Genomic DNA, 5,712 nt, shown 5'->3' on the forward strand with positions numbered 1-5,712 from the left:
ATGCTCCCACCTTGATGATAATGGACTGAACTTCTGAACCTGTAAGCCAGCCCCAATTAAATGTTGTTTTTTATAAGACTTGCCTTGGTCATGGTGTCTGTTCACAGCAGTAAAACCCTAAGACAAGTAGGTTTACTGGTACTTTATTTTTTCAAAGCCTTCTCTGAAAGATTGCTTCTTAAATGCTCTAATCTACCTTCTAGCCCACCACTCATCAGAGATGGTGGAAAAGAAAGGATATAGGGAAGTGGACATGGTTAGAAATGGTTCTTTGGAGAAAATCCTATCTGCACTGTCAGGAAGTCAGTAGTTCAGTTCACAGGAATCAGCAGCAGCAGCTTGACCCACTTGTTAACACTTCACAAAAATATCAGCAGTCTAGTTCAGTAGTGCTGGGATAGCAGCAGCAGTGGTCTGACCTAGCAGAGACAGCCAGGCCTCAGCCAAATCGGCATGAGTCAGCAGCAGGGACTAGGAGGGACACCTGGAGAAGTTCTTGGCTGTGCCTCTCTCAGTGAAGCAAAGATCAGCGAAGACTTGAGACCAACAAGCATTGCACAGCTAGTTCTACCAGCAAACCAAGCCCAGCGTCTATCACAGCTCATTGGGTCCTATTTATACCCCCTCCAAACATCACGTGTCCCCCACAGGTGTTGCCTCAGCACAGATCTTGCCTCAGCATGTGAGTCTCACTTAGAAAAACTCCATGTAAGTCTTAGCTGACATCACTCTGCCAATCAGCTTGAGTCTGCAGAAGTGGCAAGAAGCCATAGCATGCCACCATGGCCAAGACAACTTGTTTTTTGGTGCATTTCTCTCTGTGGAGTTCCAACAAATGGAGCTCAACAATACAATGTAAGGGGGGCCAATGTCGTCAGTGAAGAATCCTTTATTACATGTCCTTTCACATGCTTACTTTAGCAAGACATTCTTTTACCTGTGTCTCCTTAATGTTCCTTCACTTGTTTGCCCCAGCAAAACACCATCCAACACATCTGACTTTTCAAAGAACCCTTAATTCTCCACTTCAGTTGACATTTGGGCAAAGTATATGAAAATTACACACACCCCTTTGCTGGTGCCTTAGTTACTTTTCTATTGTTGTAATAAAACACCATGGCCAAGGCAACTTGTAGAAGGAAGAGTTTATTTGGGCTTATGGTTCTAGAAGAATAAGAGTCCAGCTTGAGAGGGTAGAGGCCAAAAGCTGGACCAGCAAGTAGGCTGAAAGCTTACATCATGAGCTACAAGCACAAAGCAGAATGAACTAGAAATAACATGAGTCATCAAACTCTCAAAGCCTGCCCCGGTGACACATTTCCTTCAGCAAGATCACACCTCCTAAATTATCCAAACAGTGCATGTTCAGTTGGAGCTCAGTTTACCCCCTCCCAACCCCCCATGATCCAGTAAACTCTGTTCCTCCTTATCTCTCCAGCCCTACCTGTCCACTCAGAAAGCCTCCAATCAAAGAAAAGTCACCAAAAGCCCAGTTCTGCATTCCTGATAGCTAATGTGACCCCCCCCAAGTTGCTAGCCACCCAGATCTCCACCTTATGTGGCCATACCTGGACATAAGCCCAGCCTGTAGCAGACATGTCTTATTCCTCTTGCTGAGAGCCATTCCCAAATAAACCTGCCCTTTTAAATTTTTAATTTGGCTCGAATTGGCTTATTTCATTCGTGGTGGAGGAAACCTATTAGTGCTGTCAACCGGGCGGGGGGCGGGGAGGGGGGAGCAAGTGTTCATATGTCCAAGACTATAGGGGACATCTCATCTAAACCACCACAGTGATGACTTGCCTACCTGCTGTGTATTTGGTAAGCATCTCCAGCTGTGTATTTGGTTAAGTAGAAAAGATGATTGGGAGAAGCAGGACCTGTTGGTTACCAAGCCTTCCCTTTCTGTCAGAAACTGGATGTGAGCTCTGGCTATGGTCTGTCTCCTCCTACCCCACCCCTCCCCCGACCCCTGGCACAATGCTCTTGTTCCACTACCCTTCCGTCCATCCTCTAATACAAACGCAGAGCACACTCTGCATGCATCTGTGCCCTGTCTGCTCTGTCCTCCAGCTTTTCTTCAGTCCAAACACTGCAGAGGCAAGGATAGAACCTACACAGTGCAGGTCGGGGTTTGCTCTGCAATTCTTTCAGTCCTGGACACCAGCAAAACTGTGCAAGCTGCTGCAGCATGGCAGCCAGAGTGTAGAATGACTGGCAGCCTGAGGCAGGTGCATGTCCTAACATCTTCAAGGCCACCGATCCCAGTGCAGCCCAGTTCTTTCCCCTGTCTCACAAGCTCTTCTAGGCCTCTTCCTCTCAGCACTGCTCACTGATAACACCTCTTGCCCCTTCTCCAGGCGTTGTCACTTCCCTGAGGTCACCAGCCCCACTGATTCCAGCTTCCCTCCAGCTTCCTTCTGGGCTTCTGCCCTGAATCAGGCAGGCACAGGCTGAATTAATTTCCCCAAGAACCAGAGAAATGAAAGTGAAACTAAGTCGGAGCTGAGTTGAGAAACACAACAGGGAGGGAGGGAGTAGGAGGGAAAGGAGCTAAACAAATCAGAGCACTGGGTGTCATCATCTGAGATCACTGAACCTGCCTTTCCCATCACTATGCTTTCTAGGGCCAAAGGACATTGTATGCCAGGAACCATGCTTGATCCCACTTGTGAGAGCCACCGGCATGGACCAGGTGCTAGCCACCAAATCTGCCCTCACTCTTGGGGCTGGGGTCAAAACCCTGTGACATGGTCTACTCTAAGAGGACCCTGGTGTCTGTCCCTCTAGTTCACAGGGCAGGCAGCCCAGGGAAAGGGCTGCAGCAAGCAAGTCTAAGGGCTCTGAGGACAGACACTGACTTCCCTGAGCTGGGAGATGTTCTCTGCAGAGCAGGGCTCTCCTCTGGAGAGAAGGGCAAGGTGCAGCAGGCCCCAGAAGGCCAGCACTTCTCACCCTCACCAGCCCTGCAGTAGCAGTGTGCTCAGACCTCTAAACCTATTGTCACAAGGGACCCAGAAGGGCTGGCAGGGCTCCTCAGTGATTTCTGGTATGGTTTGTCTCTGACCCTTCCTAGTGCAGCTGGAAGAATCCAGTGAAAAGAGAAAGTTAGTCTAGGTTGTGTTCAACTGAGAGGAAGTCAGGCTGAAGGCTCAGCACAGAGCTGGGGAGGGGGGATGGTCCTGTGAAAGCAGGCAGCCTTCTAAACTGGTATCCATAGTGCACATGTCTTGGTGGGCTGAGCATACACTATCAATTTCCCAACCTCAGGACCCAGCCAAGGCCCCCTTAGGGTGAGTTTCATTTCTGAGCTCTATTCATGTGTGGTGGGGGTGGGCAGAAAGCTCAGGTTTTTCACTAAGTTTCGATTCTCCTCTGGAAGGGGCGGAGCCAGCACTATTTAAAGAGGTCTGAGCCCTGGCAGCTACACACTCTGTCTCCAAGCCTGGAGTGGTGAGTATTGCACAGGATTCTGTGCAGGGATAGAGGATACCTTCTAAGGCTTCTTTGTAGACACTGGTGAGTACGGCAGGGCATTTGTTGGTGCTGTGACAATAATGGGGACAGTAACAGTTTGTGGGTGGTGTGGTGGAGGTGCGAGGACAGCAAGCTCAGGCAATCTAAGTTTCCATTCTCCCTGGGAAGGGGTGGAGCCAGCACTGTTTAAAGACACTGGAGCCCAGAAAGCCAAGCACTCTGTCACTAAGCAGGAGACTGGTGAGTATCATCCAGGGCTAGAAGACACCCCATAGCTCAGGGCAAGGATGCCTCTGGATTCCTTGTGGATCCTGGGGGTGGGGGGTACTGTGGGACATTTCTTGGTGCTATTAAAATAAGGAGGTCAGTGTCAGCACAGGTTGTTGTGATTATAAAAAGATAAAAAGATATTAAGATTTGTTCTATGAGGGTGTGATGAGGTGTGGGGGAAGGGCATATCCCGGTAGGCCCGTGCCAAGTCATCCCTTCCCCCTGAAGGACCAGCCACAGGAGTATAGAATAGAGTTTATTCAGGACTTGGGGAGGGGAGTTAAGAGGGTAGAGGAGGCAGAGAAAGGCAGAGAGAGGGAGAGAGAAGAGAAGTAGAAGCCTGCCATGACCACATGGAAAGAGGGGGAAAGGGAATGGGGACTGACTGGGAGTACGAGGGCAAGAGGCAAAGGACAGAAGCTGGAGTGAGAGAGAGAGAGAGAGAGAGAGAGAGAGAGAGAGAGAGAGAGAGAGAGAGGAGGGGGCAAGCAGCCCCTTTTATAGTGGGCCAGGCCTACCTGTCTGTTGCCAGGTAACTGTGGGGAGGAACACACCTGGCTGTTGACTGGTAACTGTGGGGGTGGAGTTTAGACAGAATACTGGTGTTCTGGGCTAGACACAGTGCCCCACCCAGCTGCTGATTCTAGAAGCAGTCTGAAATAGCTCCCCAAACTGCAATGATCTCTGCTAGGAGGCAACAGGAGAGGATGGGGTCCCAGGGCCTCCTGGATCTGGGGCCTAGTAGATAAGAAGTTCCAGATTCCCTGCTGCCTGGGCCAGGAGTCCATGAGAAATCAGATGGAGGTCTCTTGTTAAGGGGAAGCCAGGTGACCCAGGAGCAGGCTTTGAAGTGTAGACAGGAGCCTGCTTTGGGGTCCCTGCTGGAAAAGCTGGCAGAGGATCTGTGTAGAGAAATGCATCTGTCCAGGGACTTTCTGGTACCTAGACAGGACATGCTCTGGGCGGTCTGAAGACCTACCTCTGCTCAGAGTGCAGGTGTCCCTCAGACCTTCCATCCTTAAAGGCTCAACTGCAGGGCCCATGGAGGGCAGGAACCCTGGAGAAGAAAGGGCTTTTGAGCCTCTCTGTGGCCACTTTAACACCCTGATGGACCTGGGAAGGCTCCCACTCTTGGCATCCTAGAGTTGTTCTGGACAGGCATGGTTAGGGATTCTGAAAGTGAAAGGAGCTGGATTCTGCTCCCATGCTCTTCTTGTTTCCACCTGGGCTGAGGATATATCCCCAACAGGGAGCCCTGCCACAGGGATCTTTTTTAGTATAACTGATAGATGGCATATAATGTCCACACAAATGTCCACTATGTGCTGTAGAGTAGAAGCAAGCCAGCCAGCCCATGGACAGAAGGAATAGGCACAGGTCTGCCTTCGTAGGAATGCTTAGACCCCGCACACCTGTTTACTTGGGTGTGCCTGACCCTGACCTTCAGGTGAGGCATGAGCCTGCAAAAAATGTGGTGGTCTCTGTGCAATGCATTCTGCAGTGGGAAAGAGTCAAGAAGTGGGGAGACAGGAGGCAAGGATGTCCTGCAGGTCCCCTGAAAATTAGGGTTGATCCAGTGTTGGGAGCAGCTTCTACTTGACTGGGCCAAGATCTGGATGGGCCAATGAAGTCACCTCAGGTTGACAGGACAACTGGCTATCCAGGACACTGAATGTGCAGAAAAGGCTGTGACCTTTCTGGTTTCTCTGCTCCAAAGATCCACCAAGTCTCAAAGGCGACTCAGGAGAATTGTACATACTTGTGATTTGCAAACAGAACACAGGGTTTAGATCCCAGAGAAGGAAACAGAAATGGAACAGACTCCTAAGTCTTGGTCACTAGGAATCTTTGGTCATGGAACACAAGGCTGGGAGCAGTGATGTCCCTTGATTGTGCAGCAAGACTAATCAACACAGCCATGGACCAATAGATAAGGCTCAACTGAAGTAAAGGGGTGTTCACTCT

General features: G+C 50.1%; 1 protein-coding gene across 3 annotated transcripts in view; it reads left to right on the forward strand.

The window, feature by feature from the left end:
- The window catches only part of LOC110311359 (interferon-induced GTP-binding protein Mx2), a 32,645-nt gene that overhangs the window by 234 nt on the left and 26,699 nt on the right, over positions 1–5,712 (forward strand). The window contains exon 1 of one of the 3 annotated variants that reach the window (XM_029470679.1): positions 3,419–3,519. The exons of the other annotated variants lie outside the window; for them this stretch is intronic. The gene's annotated coding sequence lies outside the window, so the exon portion shown is untranslated. Of the gene's footprint in view, positions 1–3,418; positions 3,520–5,712 lie in introns of those variants that run through there. 3 annotated transcript variants of the gene reach the window in all.

The sequence above is a fragment of the Mus caroli genome, chromosome 16 (genome assembly GCF_900094665.2).
Source record: "Mus caroli chromosome 16, CAROLI_EIJ_v1.1, whole genome shotgun sequence".
In the NCBI taxonomy this organism is placed as follows: Eukaryota; Metazoa; Chordata; class Mammalia; order Rodentia; family Muridae; genus Mus; species Mus caroli.